Source organism: Parasteatoda tepidariorum, chromosome 8 (genome assembly GCF_982258835.1).
Source record: "Parasteatoda tepidariorum strain Cologne lab strain chromosome 8, Ptep-v5.0, whole genome shotgun sequence".
Taxonomy (NCBI): Eukaryota; Metazoa; Arthropoda; class Arachnida; order Araneae; family Theridiidae; genus Parasteatoda; species Parasteatoda tepidariorum.
Genome location: NC_141762.1, coordinates 58,755,283 through 58,774,384, shown reverse-complemented (window position 1 = coordinate 58,774,384; position 19,102 = coordinate 58,755,283). Strand labels below are relative to the sequence as shown.

At 31.3% G+C, this 19,102-nt stretch overlaps 1 protein-coding gene across 2 annotated transcripts in view; it reads right to left on the bottom strand.

Moving 5' to 3' along the window:
• The window catches only part of LOC147806178 (uncharacterized), a 36,954-nt gene that overhangs the window by 6,718 nt on the left and 11,134 nt on the right, over window positions 1–19,102 (bottom strand). The window lies entirely within an intron of this gene.

Genomic DNA, 19,102 nt, shown 5'->3' with positions numbered 1-19,102 from the left:
AAACAACGTTTTTGATGCAATAGAAATTATATACTTAGTTTAAGAATAAGTGTTTGAGCGCTTTTTCTCAAACGTAGGGGAGAGTGGGGTCAATTGTAACAGGGTACGATTGTAACAGAGCAAAAATTTCGAGTGTCGGGTTTTAGATTTGGTTCTTAGGTGGCGCACAAGGTGTATTTAATAAATCTACATGTACACCCCTGCTGGCAACCATTTCTAGGTACTTTTGAAAGAGTTACATCACAAAAGATATTTTCACGCTACGCAAGTAATTTTTTTGGTATTAGAATATTATATTGCAACAAAGTAATTTTGTTTAAATAAATAAAAATTATTAACCGAATATGTAAGTGGACACCTTAATTAACATTTCAGAAAAAAAAGATTAGTTTAGTTAATTAACTAGCATTGTTTTTAACAAATGAAGCTGAAATGGCGTCTTGGGGACAATTATAACAATAAGTAAAGGGACGATTGTAACAGCTGAAAATAAATAATCTTATGCTTACAAACAATTACTTAACTCTTTAAGAACCACCAATAGTTTCCTATATCATTTATATTATGTTGCATGTGCATTATTTTATTTGTCACCTTTCACAGCATAAATTGAAATTTTTAACCCCTTAAAGTTAAAAGTTAAACCCTTTAGGTCTCTGCTCATTATTATTTTTACTCCTAAAATATCACTACTATTTTGATCAATAAAAAATATATCACAACTATGATAATATGTATAATTAACTATGTTTTAGTTGAATTTATGAACTGTTACAATTGACCCCGTAAGTGGGGACAATTGTAACAAGTGCACAACTGTCGAAAATTGTTAATTACTAATATAATAACATTTAAAATAAGGTATTTATTTTTTTTTTCTAGTAGAGAATAGTCTACTTTACTCGTCTGTCAATTAATACTGATAATATATTGGATTTTTTGTTAGTTAAAAATAGTTAAGTAAAAAATGTTACAATTGACCCCACTCTCCCCTGCTTTTCATATCATTACAAAAGTTCGCGTGCTAGTTACTTTTGCTCTTATAGTAGATTTTTGAAATTAAAACGCCTGTCTCAAATTGTGCAGTAGAACGTTTTTAGTCTAAAAAGACCTGATTACTATGTAGGCTTATTAGAAGAAAACTATTGACTAAATCGAACAAACCTATGTAGGCTCAATATGTATGAGTGAGGCCGGGATAGCCTGGTCAGTAGGGCGCTGGGCCCATGCCCAAGAGTTCGTGGGTTCGATCCCTGCCAGCCGAAGACTCCTCGTGTAGTAAATGGTGACTGGTGCACGTTAAATCTGTCGAGTCACAAAGTCCTCCATGTTCCCATAACAAATCATTACCTCTGGCAGTACTGATCCAGGAGTTTCCTTGTATTCTGGATTGGTTCAAAATTACAAAGCTACGGAGTTGAACATTGGTAGTTGTGAAACCAAAAATTGGGTCGGCTGTTCAACGACTGTTATAAAATAAAATATGTATGAGTGAGATGAGAATAGAGCTCAAGGAATAGAGCATTCGCCTTCCATTCAGGTGAGCCATCAGATTCGAATCCCAGCCGTGGCTGGTTGATACGAACTCTGCTCCCGATTCGAACCGACCACACAGCTGACATAAAATATTCTCAGTAGTAGACGGATCATGGGTTAGAATCCTCTTGCCGTCGGGCAAACCGTGGGATGTATCGGTAGTTTTCCTCTCCATGTAACACAAATTCTGGTTAGTTCCATCAAAAAAGTCCTCCGCGAATTCTAGTTTGTCCCAATACTTGATCCAGGAGCTCCTTTATCATCAGAATTGGGTTTAAAATTACAAGGCTACGGAGTTGAACAGTGAAAGACGTAAACTCAGAACTGATCAATATCCATTAAAAAATAAGATATGTATGAGTGATGACAGTAATCCAGAAAGTCGGACAAATCTTACACAGAATATGGGCAATGTAATGATAAGTTAAATTTTCAAATTAATCAAATGTGTTCTTTTAGTCATAAGTTCCATGGTTTCTATGTAAGCTTAATAGTGGTGAAGAAATATTGACTAAATCGAACAAATTCACGGGGGAGTTATGACCATTAAATATTGAGTGAGTCGGCCACTTATACTATGGGCCGACAGAGGCAGAATATTGGTTGATAATATTCCCTTTAGCTTTTATTGTGCCCTCAAGCTTTTATTGAAAAGTATGGACTAAATCGGACAAATCTATTGAGTAATAATTGCTAAATATTGCGTGAATTGGCCACTTATGTAGGGCCAATTAGGGGAAAATATTGGTTGATAACGTTCCCTTTAGTTTTCATTAGACCAATATCTACATATATATATTTCTCTTACACGGCGACAAAAAAAAGCCTCATTACAACTCACTGAATGGCAACGCTAGAAAATCGACCAATGATTGCCGCTAAAAATGTCACATGCCAAATCTAGCTGAGGTAGCTCAACATATAGCGCTTTTAAAAACGGAAACTGAAATTACCAGAGTGATCTCTTCCGAAATTCACCCTATCAGCTGCGGCAATCTCATACTATTAAGCTAGGCAGAAGTGAGTAGTCTTTGTCAATAGATCTCTATCTTAATATTTTGTCGAAAGCGCTTTTATTCACGAATTTATATATTACGAATTTATTTGACGATTTTATACTATAACACATTTCTAATAGGTTTAAGGAATTACATGTCATTTATTTGAATTCAAATTTATTTTAATGACTTAGTATTTACTAAAAAGATGTATTTTTTTTTTATTTTTTTTTTTTAAAAGTAGTTGTTATATTGATTTGAATGATTGTTTTGAATTCTTAGAATTTCATGCATTTGCAATGTACCCAAGTTAGTAGCGAGCGAAGCGAGATTGGTTTGCGAAGCAAACCATATAAGATTGCACAGCAATTTTCGGGGGTTGGCGAGCGTTAGCGAGCAGGGGGCGCACCCCACTAGTTTTTATATATTGGTCCTATGATGAACGACTGAAGGATATTTATATGAAATAATCTCTGGGCACTTATATATTTATATAGAAATAATCCTTGGGAATAGCTTTGTGTAAAAATACCACCGTTAAAAAAAGTATGGCTTATCACTATATTATGCCAAGTTCTGCCAAATTATCAATATATTATACCATGTTATCAATATATTACGCCAAGTTTGAAATGATATATATACTAATTTTTGATTGAGCTGCAAAAGAATTTCAAACATTTATTTTGTTTTTAAAATGATTTATAATTAGTTAATAATTAAAAATATTTTTATTAATAGTTGAGAGATTTGTTAATAGTTTCGTTAATGTTAGTGATTGAAAGTCTTGAAACATTTCATATGTAAAATAACTTATTAAATTTCTTTTTAAAATAGCATGAAGATAAAACAAATTTAAATGTTCAGGCTCAAAAATTTAAAATTAAGAATGCAAAGTAACAAAAAGAGAAAAATTCGATTTGAAATGCAACATTCAGGTCTCCCAGAAACTACATAAAAATTCTAATTTTCATAAACGAGTACTTTTAATTTTCACCTTAATCTTTATATTCAATTAATAGTTTTTTCTCAATAGATTTCTGGTTAGTTTAAGATTTTCTTTTAGACTCTGGGAAATCTTAATGTTAAATTTTAAAAAATATTTTTTTACAGCATCAAACATTTTAAACTTTACATTTTTAAACTAAAATAATAAAATAAAATAAAACTTGTATTACACTTGTACTTTTTTAAAAAAAATAATAAAATTTAAATTATTATTTTTTTTTAAAAAGAGAAAGAAGGAAATGCCACACCCATTCCGGATGAACATGAAAAAATTTTCAACACCCCCCGCACATTTTGCCCCACAATGGACTTATAGTAAGACACGGTTCCCAGTAGATCGATTGTAAAATACGGTTCCCATTAAATCACCAAAATCAAGCATCCCTGGCAGCGGGTGGGTGACTATTTAGATTAGACTGCGAAGGGACGGAGGGTGTGCTGTATAGATCCTCGTTAAACTGTTCAACAGTAAAGTGCTTGACTTCGCATGCAAGTCGTCGGGCTATCGAAGCGGGGGTGCCATCCCCTCTGCAGAGGATCAAAATTGCGATGGCATGTCTTTGGATCATCCTCAGGGATGTTTCCCAAACCGTCGTCAATAGCCCATTATGCAGCTCTAGTGCGACGTAAATGAACTACAACTACAACAACTATAAATTGTGAAATTTCTTCTTTTATTAGGATTTTGTGGGATTACTAAGCTGTTTTTTGAGTTATGTAAACAAATACATTAATTGAATCAATAAAAAAAGGTTTTCTTGATGCTCCCTAATCTACAGGGGTTGGACAAAATTAATGAAACACTTCTATACTAACTCATTTTTAATATTTCTCAAGAAATACTTAGAGAATTATTTTAAAAACTTTAGAAGTGCTTAATTCATATGATTTCCTATACATATCAGTAAAGTTCGAAGCTTTTTGAGGTTTGAGAGAACAACGATATATATTACGAATGAGAAAGGATGTTTTTGAACATCCTATCCTATACCAAAAGAATACCGCGATAAACTTGTAACTTATGTCAACTACGTTGAATATAAAAGGAAATAACTACACAAAATTTCGTAAACCTATCTTAAATATTCATGGAGATATGAACATTTTTATAAAAACGAACTTTTTTTGATTTGCGTTTTCTTAATAAAACTGCTGGAATAATCAATAATATTAAACAAAACTCTTAAAGTGATTTTTATATAATAAAAAAACATAATTTTGAAAATTAAATAAAAATTCGTTTAAAAGATATATGTATTTAAAGTAATATTTTCATACTGTGCATGCGCTAAAAACATTTTTTTAAAAAATTTCAGAATTTTTTTAAAATTATATTTGATTACTTATGAAATAATTCTGATTTTAATATCCTGAAAATTTAGAAAGTTTCTAACAATTTTCTAAGTTTTTGTTAATTTAGGAGGAATGTTTCAAATAGTAAGGGGTTTTCCAGAAATTCAATTTTGTATAATTAAACAAGTTTTTTTTAAAAAAAGAATGCATCGTCATTATATAGAGCCACGTCCTATTAAATTATGTTTTATTTCACATATTTTATTTTCAAATGCCATCAAATTTTGTTGTCCGGACCATCATTTGAGGGTATTATCATTTGTTATGTCATTATCATTTCTTATCATTTAGAGCCTTCAATAAAAAAATACAAAAGCTACGCAGAATTCTGTTGGAAACTTTTTACATTTTCAAAATATTGAAATCGGACTTCTTTCATAAGTTATCAAATACGATTTTAAACAAAATTATGAAGAAAAAAAACTTTCAATGATTTCCGGTCATGAGCAGAAGGATTGCTTTAAATGCTCATATCTTGCGCAATTTTTCACAAATTTTTTTCTTCAAATTCTTAAAAGATATTTTTGTTATTAATTAAAAATTACTCTAAAAATTTTGTTTCACTTTAGTAAATATTTTTACAGTTATAGTAAGTAAACATAAGAAGAAAAAAATCAAATTTTTTTATAAAAATTTCTATATTTCTATGAATAAGCTGGATTTTACACAATTTTGTGCAGATAATTTCATATGATAATCAACGTAATTGACTTGCAAACTTATCGCTGTATTTTTCAAAACCATATTCATAAAACAAAATTTTTCAAAAGTATATTAAAAAACATCCTTTTTCGCTCGTAATCTATTGCTGGTCCCTCAAACCTCTAAAAAGCTTTAAATTTTATTGATATGTATAAGAAATCGCATGACTTAAACACTTCTGGAGTTTTAAAATAATTATCTAAATATTTCTTGAGAAATGTGAAAAAATTAGTTAGTATGGGAGTTTTCCCATTATTTCTATTATTTTGCCCTACCTCTGTACAAATATGCATTGCAGTACTATAGCATACGATTTAATTTTTTCTAGGAAACTAGCATTGAAAGAGATATAATAAAATGAATTTTCAAAATTCTGTGCATGACTGTTCTAAACTTTTAATTAATACACAAGTTTTTGGAACGGGCGAACAGAATATTTTAAAGGAAAAAAAAAAAATTATTTACTACATTCTTATCTCATACATATGCCTGAAGTAAAAAGATTTGTGAGTTTCATTTTTATGAATTCATCTCGATTACATAATCTTTAAAGATATGCAAGATATTTAAATAATGTAATAAGTTATGACTTGGTCCCAAAGTCTCATACATTTTATGATTATTATCTATAAATTAAAATATAGGGCGATTCGTATGCTGATAACATTAGTAAAACAAGTGGGCTTTATTTGGTTTGTTAAAAAAAAGAAATTGAAACCGCTTGAAAATTGCAGGTATATATTAAATTTATCAGTGCCCAAGATAAAGGAATAATAATCCCAATTTCATCTCAAATGTACAAAGCACAAAAAGAGAGAAAGAGAGGAAAAGAACACCTTAAATAACTTTCGATCTAATGATCGGATTTTTCTCATACTGAGACTCAATGATTCCAGAGCCTAATCTTAAATATGCTAATTAATTGGTTTGGGCAATGAGCTAAATAGACAGTTTCTATAATTTCCATTTAAGCTACAAAATCAGACACAAAAACATACTTTTTTCGACGAATTCGGAATCTTGACACTCAAAACACGGGAGGTAACCTAAATCTAAAAAATATGGTCTCTATTGTTTAAGCAATGAAACAGACAAAAGTTGCGCTTTTTTTTAAAAAATTTACTTTCTCTTGTTACGCATTTTGCTAAAATGATGCCGGTGCTAATAAAGCGAATCAAAAACATTTTGCTCACAATTCTTTTGTGTTAATATGCTGTTCCAAAAATAATTCCACGCATAATTTATTATAGTTATTTATTATTTTTTTTTATTTGTTTTAAAAGGGAACGGGAAAAAAATTCTAAGGTGTAAAAATTTTTATCCCATTTTACTGTATGTAGTTAATTTATTTAATTAAAGTAAAGCACAAAATTTATTTACATTTAATTTATGAACCTAAGAATTAAATATAGTCCACAAATGTAGCTACTACTTGATACATTAAAATAAATTGCCAATAAGCACAGGGCACTAACAAATGAGAACTAATCGAGACTTAATTACCTTGTAAGATTAAATATCAGCTTCTAAGAGAAGCTGTAAAACGAATACTTTTATTAAATTCATTCTTAGATGGTTTGATCCATTGTATGTAATATTTCTGCCGTTGGAGATACAAAATGATCATAAAATAACAATTCCAGGAAGTATGCAATATTTTTTTTATTGCTTCGTATTTCTTTCTTTTTTTAATAATTCTTTCCTTGTTACGCTAAAGATTGATCAAATCCTAGGTTCTGAACCACGTAATTGTGTCTAGTGCAATATTAATCTTTATGTGGTGCACGTGACCTCTTTCGAGAACTCATTTCAGTTTTTTTCTTTCTTAATTCATAATCACTTCAAAAAAGGCTATACTTGCTGTATCTTTGATAACTGGTTCAGTAGCGGTAGTGGCCATTTGAATTCATGCCTTAAGTCTTAATACAAGGAAAAGTTTGGATTCGGTATGCCAGCAATATATTCAAGTATCTATTAATTACGTGACATTTGGTGTTTTAGGAAATTCGATTGATTTATCCATTAATTAATTTTGCAACCATTTATGAATATTGTAGTTATTTATGCACTCATCAAATATTCTTCTTTACCTTTGAAAATCGTCTCTTTAAATTTTCACTTATTGAGTATATTTTCACTGTGAAGAAATTAATAAATGAAATCTCATTTTAGAATCTAAGAAATGGAAGCACTGATCACGAAATCAGTTTGGGCTTCCAAATTTGGTGTGTATAATTTGCTAGAACTAGTAGATTCGGTTGACATTGGTAGGGAATTAACCTATATCCATCAACTACTCAATCTTTTGGCGAGAGATATCTCTTGAATATTTTAAGTAGTGTTAAATTTTATGTTTTACTGTTCTATTTTTTAAAAATTGAGTATAATTTTAAATTACTTTTGTTACAACTGCATCTTTGGTTACAAATGGATGCCTGCAAGTGACGTCTTCATGGGTAAATCGTTGCATTTGTCGATTCAGAAGCCAATCGGGTTCGTCAAACCTTCACTCTCCGCCAAAAGCGAATGAGCGCGTGACAGAGGGGAGCCTGATGTTTGGGAAGAAGAGAGAGAAATATAACAGTGTGCTTCCTCCATATCAGCTCTATAGTACCTTCCTAAATTGTAACTCGGCTTTTGCCGATTTTATTTTATCTGATTACTCATGGGGGATACAGCGTACGCCTTCTAATGAGATGAACTGGGTTCGAATCCCAGCAATGGCTCGTCGATACGAATTCTGCATCCGGCATGCACCGACCACAGTGCTGACGTAAAATATCCTCTGTGGTAGATGGATGATAGGTTAGAATCCCCCTTGCCGTCAAGCTAACCGTGGGAGGTTTTGAGGTTTTTTTGTCCTCGTAAAGCAAATGCGAGTCAGTTCCATCCAAAAGTCCTCCATGAAGGCAAATTTCTCCCAATACTTGATCCAGGAGTTCCCTTCTGGATTGGGTTCAAAATTACAAGACTACGGAGTTAAACATTAGTAGCCGTAAACCCAAAAAATTGGGTTGGCTGTTTAACGACGGTTATTAAATAAAATTTAAAAAATAATAAAATGGTATAAAATATAAGAAATATTTTTTTATATATATATATTCTTATTTTTTCTTTTGCATTGGTGGTAGTCATTAAAAATTATTCTTATTGCTTTTCAAAAATAAGCAGATAAATTAACGTATTTAAAGCAACCTATAGAAAACCAGAAATTAATTTACATTTTATTTTTTGCAGCATTAATTTATACACATCAGTTTTTTATTAGCTGCGTGTGAAAATAAATTTGTCTATACCTTACGTGTATACACATTAAACTGGTTTGGGTTTCACTGGTCAAAAGAAATTTAAAGTGACACTTGCTTTTCAGTTAAAAGTTTAAGTACGTTTTAACGTATAATAAAATTTTTAAAGAAAAATCTGTGGTGTTTATTGTTCTATTTTTCTATCTTAACTCTTAGTGAAAGGTAGCAGCATCTATATAAATAAAGCAAACTATTTAGATATATATGTATGTACAATCAGCAAAAGAAAAAAAAACGGATTACTGTTATAACTTTTAAGCGATTAGTCGGATTTTCATTCTGTAAAGTGTTATTAGCAACCTTCGAAAGAAAGATCCTTCGAACTATCTTTGGCGCTATCCTCGATAACAACAACTGGAGATAAAGATATAATTTTGAATTATATAAGATCTTTAATAGTGATGATATCATTAAATCTATTAAACTAAGTAGAATGAGGTGAGCCGGGCATGTAGTGAGAATGAGCCCCGAACGATTAGGAGTCTTTAATGCAACCCCCTCCAATAAAAGGCCAAGAGGAAGGCCCAAAAAGAGATGGAAAGACTGTGTGGATGACGATTTTGCCACCCTAAATATAAAAGAACTGGAAATCAAGTGCTGGGAGAAGAGCAGAATGGGAAAAGCTTCTGAGGAAGGCCCAGGCTCACAAAGGGCTGTCGTGCCAATGATGCTGATGATGAAAGTGTTATGATAATACCTCAAAGAAATCTCTTAATTATGTATATACATAACCGTTAGCTGTAATTATGGCAGAATATGTTCAGTTAAGCGAAAAAAAGCATTTTTTTCTAGTGAAAAATATAAATTTTTCATTGCATTCGATATAGCGTGTAAAAATAACCCCTGAAATCAAATTTCAGAAAATTCAGACAATTAAGGGGACCCTACAAAGATGAACATTTGGCATAAATAATTGCAAGTCTCCATTTTTTGGCAAGGGCAATTTGTGCAAAGCATCACTTGGGAATCGTTCTAACTTCAAGTAATTCATTGCGTTAGCTATCACTATAGTGCATGGAAATTTGATCTAAATTTAGGGAACAAATAAAAAGAGGTAGCAAGATTCTTAAAACTATTCATTACGTAAACTTGGAAAGTCACACGAATAAATAAATCTGTCCTCAGATTAATAATATAAATAAAAAGTGATAGTAAGATTTTCTCTCCTCAAATAATAGATAGGAAAAAAATTATTGCACATATTTCTTTTCTGGTTGTTCGAATTCAAATAGCTGGAGCGAATTTGTCTTACAATTAACATAACATTCCATTGCCGTGATATTTTTTTTATTCATTTAAATCATCATCATCAATGGTTCGACAGCCCAGGGTGGGTCTTGGCCTTCTCAAGAAGTTTTTCCAGGCTATCCTTTCTCCTGCTAGCGTTTTCCACTTTTCAGTCTTCAAGACCAAAAGGTCTCTTTCTAGGACATCTATCCATCACAAATTCGGCCTGAAATCACCCTAATCATACAAATTAAAAAGCAAAATTGGTTGTTTTCCTTTCTTTTTTTTTTGCCTTGAAAGAAATATGCTTTTAAAGACAGAAATTAATCTTAACACGGTTTTTCCCACCTCCCACCATTCCGCAGCCGTTGAATTATTAAAAAAGATAAAAACTGGTAGCATAATAATTTCATCATAGCTATTTTATTTTTTCAACCGGTTTAGTCTATCAATATACCAAAAAACTACGATAACTTCATTTTTAAAAATCTGTGATCAAAAATTTAAAAAGTTTTGGAAAACTAATGGGCCAAAGTTTAAATGTAGATAATTTTTAAAAAAAAATGGAAATCGCCAATTTTCACCCAGTCGAACACCTCAATCTTTTAAAAACGAGACGGGCCTGTAGAAAAACGCTTCCGAGCAATTCTGAATTTGCCTAATTACATCAATTTTTCCTGTAGCAAATTGTTACGTATTTAAATTGTCGAAATCTATGCCAACACACTTAAACTTCTTTATGCCTTGAATTTGATTGATGTGTGGTTTTAAAACTACGAGTAATAGCTTCAAAAAAGTTTTATATACAGGACAGATACTGGTTAGTCAATGTCTACATTTCCTGTATTCATTAGACGCGCTGAAGTAATTAAATTACGCTGACACTATGAGTGACTAGTGAAGAAACGGATGAGTAAAAAAGTAAACAAGTTCTTTGTATATCAACTAAACTATATTTTAGGCAGACAATATAAGTTTGTTTTTTCTAGATTCTGATTACATTGCCGAATCAGAAGATTCTCATTCGGCAATGTAAAATGTGTAAAGGTTTATCGTTTATACACCTTTGAGAACTAAAATTTGTCTCATTTTTCTTTCATTGCTCATTTGTAATTGTTTCATTTCTCTGAAGTATTTTTGAAGTTATACTTCTTATGCAACTTCCAACAAGGTTGCGTTAAACGTTTCACGCTACATTTTTATTGGCCGGGAAATCACGTGGTAGGATCCAGTTTTCACTAATTCATTTCCATATTGTTTTGGCTCTCACTAGCATAAAAATAATAAAAGTCATAAAAGTATTGTTTTTCTATAAATATTTTCTTAGTTTGCTTCGATACACATATAATTTAATAGGGTAGTATTTTTTATTTTCAAATTTAGTGGAAAACAATTGTAAAAAATGAGTGAAAACAATCCCACGGTCAATGCGACGGATTTAAGGTTATGTCAAGGTACGTCTCTTGTAAATATCAATTGATTGTTTCTCCTCTGAAATTACATTATGACGCATTCACATACATTATTAATACAAATACATTTTCCAGGGCGAGACGATGAGGCAACCACAAGCACTTCCACTGGTTCAAGAGGGAAAAATGCACAATATTACCGTGATTACAGAGCACGGGAGCGAGCGGAGCAGGAAAAAGAGTCGTTGAATAGAACTAGTGATCCTTCTACGACTGCTGATTCTTCTACAATTAACGTCGCAGGTTGCGAAGTTTAACTTCTTCCGCGCGGAGGGATTCCACAGACAATTTTCTTTTTTTTAGTCGTTTTTGAAATCCAGTTAGAAGATTCTTTCTTTTCGACTAAACGCAACATTCATATGCACTTAAATCTAAATACGCTTTTAATGCGTTTTTTCTTCTTTTTTTTTCTTCTGATTTTCAAAAAAATTGATTCCGGATATTCTCCTTACGAGGCAATATTTTTCGAAAAAAGCGAAATGCAAAGGTCTCATGTGGTCAGAATTCGGGATACTCTGTGTGCGATATCTTATAATATACTCTATTAATTATTTCCGACAAAGTTAAATCAATGCATTTCTGCACTCACGATAATCTGTAAGGTAGTTAAGTATTTTGCAAGGTTGACTCAGCCTTTCATCCCTTCGATAAATGAGTCGGTAAATGATTCGGTCGATAAATGAGTACCAAGCATGCTTGGGAACTAAACACTGGGGGCTCCGCGTTCGGCTGACCACCTGACCGGAACATCTGCTCCTGCACCCTAGTGCTCAAGGTCAAGAAAACTGAGATGGGCACAGTAGGCCTTGGCCCTCTATGGATTGTCGCACCAATGAGTTTAGTTTTTAGTTAAGTATTATACTTACGCAGGGTTACAAACTTTCTACGCTTTTTGGAAAAACTTTTTCTAGTGGTAGCTAAAGTTTTAATGCAACGACTCCCAATTTTTTACGGCAATATGGAACCCTGAATGATCGAGCTAGACTTGGCGAAACCCCAAGACTTAATGAATACATTTCACTAGTAATTGGGACGATATTAATCAAAGAAAGGCTATTAATTTTTTGAAAATATTTAATAAGCGAAATTGAGCCGTGATGGCTCAGGAGATAGAGCGTTCGCCTTCCAATGAGGTGTCCCGGGTTCGAATCACAGCGATGGCTGGTCGATACGAATTCCACACTCGGCTCGCACTAATCACAGGGCTAACGTAAAATATCCACAGTGATAGACAGAACATGGGTTAGAGCTCCCTTGCCGGCAGGCTAACAGTGGGAGGTTTTCGTGATTTTCCTTTCCATGTAATGCAAATGCTGGTCAGTTCTATCAAAAAGTCCTCCACGAAGACAAATTACTCAGAATACTTGATTCAGGAGTTTCCTTTTATTTTGGATTAGGTTCAAGGGATTTAGATTAGGTTTGGATTAGGTTAGGTTTTTGGTTAGATTTAGATTAGTTGAACATTGGTAGTCTTAAACTCAAAATAGGGTCGATTGTTCAACGACGGTTATAATACAAAATAAAATATTTTTCTAAATATGCGAATAATGCAAAGGAATCGTTCAATCAGAATTTGAGAAATATAGTGCATTATTTTAGATTCCTTCAATTTTTCCCGGCAAAATTATATCAATACAATTATGCAATCATCATAAGGATTCAAACGCGGGTTACCTTATTGGGAGGCGAGTGTTCTATCCCATAAGTCACCACACCTCTGTTTAAGTAATTATATTTTCTCTACCAATAGGAAAATTCTTCATCAAAATTCATCCTTCTCCTTTCACAAACATAATTGGCAACCTTTTAGCATCTCGCAATGTTCAAAAAGGCAGAGAAATAATAATTTAAGTCACCCGAAGTATTTTCGATTTCATCAGTGTCTTAAAGAGCACCACTTCATAATTACCAAAATATTAACATTATGCTCTTGTTACCACTAGAGAATACTTTTTTACAAAGCGGAGCAAGTTAGCATCTCTGCAATTAGGTTGTGTTCCGCCTTTTAAAAAGCTGGCAAAATTAACTAAAAATCTGCAATTTTCAGGTTGTAGTTCTCAACCGTTTTTTAAAACATACTGTCGAATCCGGTGCAGTTAGAATCTCTGCTTAGTATTTGACAATTGAGTTAAATATCGTTACTAAAAACTTTAGTGGTTAAGCGAGGCGGTCTACATACGTTTGAGGTATAGTTCGTTCACCAGGAGTTGGTACATAGCTCCACTTCCCAGGACGCAGTGTTCATTTCAGAACGATAGTAAAAGGAGAAACATCTCCGCACTTGAAAATGAGACAACCCTTAATGCGTACCAAATGCAAACAGTGAATTCTTTTTCAGTCACTTTCTTCGCTTTATTATCTGCTATTATACTTTTCGTTAATCTAGCTCAGTGATTCTCAACCTTTTTTTTGTTGCTGCACACTTTTAACGATTTCGAAATTTGACGGCACCCAATGAAAAAAATTAGTTTAAAAGTTGTTTAATTACCTATACACTGTGTTAAATAGTTTGTGATAATAATTTTGAATGTGAAATGAAATAATATGTACTACAAAAGCACGTTTATTAAGGGAATAATTATTTCTATCAACTAATATCTTATTAGTTAGTAACAGCTATTCTTTTTATTTTTTTGCTAGTTATTAATTGTTAACTTGTTTTCTGTAGGTCTTAACTGTTAGTTTTTTTACATTAACTGTTATTTTCTTGTGATTTCTTGTTAACTAGTCTTTTTGCTAATTATTAATTGTTAGCTTATTTTTTTGTTTGTCAATTCGTTTTTTATATATTTGTTTTTTAGCTGCCCATTGTTAATTTGTTTATTAATTGCATAGCTTACTTTAATGATTAGCTTTTATTTCCGTTTGAAAGTTAATATTTAACTTGCTTTCCTATGTTAATTAATAATTTTAATAGTCGTTAAATCTCCTACTTATTTCAACATTTTTTAAAATTGCGTGTGTCAAAGACAATTTAAACACTTCCATCTTATTTTAACTCATTTTAAGATTGTCAGAGACTAGACAATCGCCCGCTGACAAAGATGTTCACGCGGTTAAAGCGTGGAAAAATTATAATATATATATATATATATATATATATATATATATATATATATATATATATATATATATATATATATATATATATACATATATATATACATATATATATACATATATATATATATATATATATATATATATATATATATATATATATATATATATATATATATATATATATATATATATATATATATATATATATATATATATATATATATATATATATATATATATATATATATATATACTTTTCTTTAATTTAAACTTTACTCATAATAAAAGGAGCATTATAATTTTTATTATATCATTTCTAATATTTGGCGGCACACAAAAGTGCCGCGGCACAGTGATTGAGAATCACTGATCTAGCTGAATAAATATATTTTAAATTTAAAAACTGCTGTTTTCCCAGCAAAATGTCTCAAAAAGGACAAACTATTCACTCAAAAGAGAGAAATATCCTCAGATTTAAGAAATATTTAATGTCAAAAAAAATGCATTTAAAAATAGCGAAATAAATATTTTTGTTTTACGATAGCCAATTAGCAGCCTTGTTCAGGATACCATATATTCACATCCTTCTCCCCAAAATAGCGAAATAGCATCTTCGGATACCACGCGATGAAGGCGGAGCCAAGCGAACTTCTGGTGAACGAACTATTGTTAAGAAGAGAGTTAAAGTGTTCATTTTAAATAATTAAGAAAACCCTTTCACCTAAAGCGGGAGGAGACAACTCAGCACAAGTCCTGACTTTAAATCTCTCGGTTATAAAAATAAGTACAAAACGAACGCAGATATGAAAAGTATAAAACGAAATTGATTGATTATAGTGGACAAATGTTTCATAGGAAAGTGAAGGGCGTATGGAGATGATTAAATGTCCAAATGCCATAGGAAGAGCCGCAGGAGATTTGAGAGTTTTTTTTTTTTCCCTTCCGCATTTCATAGATACGATTAGCTCACAAAAAAAAATTCTTCTTTCGAAAAGCGTTTAATCTTTAATTGTGAACGTGATTAGATTTTTCTGCAATTAATGTCGGGAAGTAAAAATTGCTCGATAGAGAGGCGTTCGATGTTGTAGAAAATATTATTCATGAGATGACAGGAAGACAGATACAGTATTAACCGTTTCCGGTGCAGCAAATTTTGACTGAAAATTTTAAACAGGTAGCATATTAGCCACTGCGATTGTAGATCACAAGATTCTAATAAATATATAAGCTTAAACTTTAATTTCTTTAAAAAAAAGTGGTTGATAAGAAACGATGGATCTTAAGAAGTAAAACATTTTGAATTACAATGTTAAAGTTTTACAATTTGAGTGATTTGCAATATTTTTGGAATAAGAAGTGCGAGACTGACAACTCTGCGCAGGAAAGGGTTAAGTTTGACAAATTTTTTGTTCGAATTCGCGAAGATTTAAATAATTCGATTATGTTTAATCATGTCGATTTTTTATTTAAAAGTGTTCTGGAAATAACTTGGACCTAAAATGTAAAACTATTTTTTCATCACTTGTTTTTTCGTCTCTTAACATATCAAAATTGCTACACCATTTTCACATCAAACAGTTTGTGAGTGCATTTTGCATGCTTAGGTTTAAAAATTGTTGGCAAAATTTTGAAAGTTTTTATTTGTTTACCACTATATAAAACATTTTGCAAAAAACGTAGTAGTTGGCAGCCCTGACAGAGGTACTTTCAATATGTGCGCATATTACCTCAGAAGCAGAGCTCTCAATCCGGAAGTTCCAGCCTTGCACATTATTCAAAGTCGTAGTAAAAGTAAGTAAGTAAAAGTTCTTAAAATTTCACCATCATTTACATATGACACTGCTTGCATTTCCTATATTTTGTTCATCTTTTAATAATGTGTATGTTATGGTGGTATTAAAATTAAATGTTAAAACAGGAAATCTGCTATCATTTTAAATATTTGAAAATATTCTGCAAAATGGCCGGAGTCTGCCAAAGTGTAAAAATCAGTTGCTTTACAGTTTATATAACTTCATGGCTGCTGACTCTTCCGGATTTTGAGCAAGATTTTATTTTTATACTTAAAGTGGCAGCAAAATTTACGTTCCTCTATCCTAATTGTAGGCCTTATAAATTGGTATCAATAATATTATAAAGAATTTTGACGCTTCCCCTAAGCGAATAATTTCCACATTCCCATTCATTTTGCCTTACATAAATATTTTTTTGCTATTCAATTACCGGTTGATTTTGAATAAATATTTTTTTAGAAACACGTTTCAAAAGAAATATTGTTATTTTAAAAAATCACGTGGACAGATAACTTTAAAGGTGCAAATTTGGTCGTAGACCACGCGTGTTGCCACGTAATGCTGTTCATTTATTTTATCTGACATAGTGAATATAAAATAATTAAATATTTAAATACGTGCAAGAATTTTTTTTTTTCAAATAGTAATATAAGCTAGAAATTATCACTAATGTTATCTTTAAAAATTGTGTAAAATTGAATCGTTTATAGTTAAATTTAAAGCAATGATTAATGATTTTCTGTTATTTTTTTTAATTAAAATGAAATTAATTTCTTATTTAATACACATTTCATGTCATACACATCTTTTAATGTTATGTTAAAAGTGCCCTTGCTCGTTTTTTTTTTAGACAAACGTCACTGAATCCTTCCTTTAAAAAAGAAACTTTTTTCAGTTTGAAATAGTTACTAGGAGGATAAATATAAATAGGATAAATATTATGTTTACTTATAAAATTTTATGATTTATCAGCAAATAAGTAGTGGTAAATAAGCCGAAGATGCCTCATCTTTTCAGACATGAAAAAGAATTAGAAATGAGATGTCTTACTGCTAGATTGCGCCATCAATTGAAAAAATTTTTGACCTGACTGTTGCTGTATCACAAAGAAAACATTTTAAATATTTATTTGGAACAATTACAATTTTTTCAATCAAAATCATTTCTGATTGCCAATATTTCCGATGTAATTAGAGTAATAACCCGAAAGAAAAGTAAAATAGAAGTAGCATCTCATGTAATAAGACCTACATTATTTTTCTATCCTCATCACTCTTTTGAAATCAAAACATTTATCTAAGAGGAAAAAATTTTAAATTGGTGATACCTTACAAAAAAATGAAAGTTAAAAAAACATGTGATATTAAGGTTTCAGATTTCAAAACGTACAGAAAAGGAAGTAACGAAAAAAATTGATAACCAGGCCTCTGTAGCGTTATTCTTTCTTTTCTTTTTTTTCCTTTTCTAAGATTTAAACTTAAAAGAATATCATTTATGAAGAAGTAAGCAGTAACAGGCTATCCAAGCATTATATATATTCATATTCTTTACAAAGTACTCCCTGTGCCCCAAATTACTTGCTACATTTGAATACTTTTGCACTATTATTGATAATGATAATTTCATAATTTGTTTGAACTTTTTTCAGAGATGCAACAATCAAGAATCAACAATCTGAAACAAATCAGAGATGCTGTGCAAATCAGTACCAAATTAGTTTCAAAAATCTTGCGCTCTTGACCGCGAACTCTTTTGTTAGAACTCTTCCACCATAAAACTGTTTGTCAGAGCTGTTTGTGCCCCTGAAAACAATTAACTCTGGTAGCGAAACAATGTTATATTTAGCTTATTTTTTAAAGAAAAAAAAATACTCGTTATTACAAAGATTTATTAATCGTTATTTTCCATGTTAAAAACAGTCTTTTACACACTTTATTACTGTTTAATTTCTTAACTTCACACATCCCTCCATTATGTGTCTCAAAAATCCGAAGAATCAGTTAAAGCCGCCTCGCGGCAGCGGACGATTATTGGAGCTATGTTCTAAAGCTCTTTGCATTCACTTTCTATAGAAAAACGAAAAAGGCATGCTAGCGTAAGTTTTTAATTTTAACTCTATTAATAAAGTCTTAAATTTTATTATTCACCTCATTTTGCATTTTTAGTCGCCCGTGGCAATTCAGCAACCGTCTTAACATTTTATTATCTTTTACTACAAATATAAATAATTCAAATATTCATATGACATGCCACTTAGTTCGAATTTTTTTCGGAGCTTCCCTGGCCGGGCACATCCATGCAAACTTGTACAGTCATTGAAAAAGATTTGGTGGAGCGTGGCTAACGGCTCGCAAACCCTGGATTTTTATAACTAATTCGGTGTTGAATTAAGGAGGGAATGCTTGGAAAGTAAATATTGCTGATTAATAACTATGCTACAGGAAAATTATCAGTATCACTAATCAATACAAAAGTATTTAAATGTAGCAGTGAATTTAGGAATGAGAGTAGATATCATGATACAAAATTTGCAATATTTTTAATTATTTTGCAAACCGCCGTAAGCTGTGTTTAAAATTAAATTTAAACTAATTCACAAATTCAGAACACTTTTACAATGATCACAGTTACTACTGTGCCTTTTT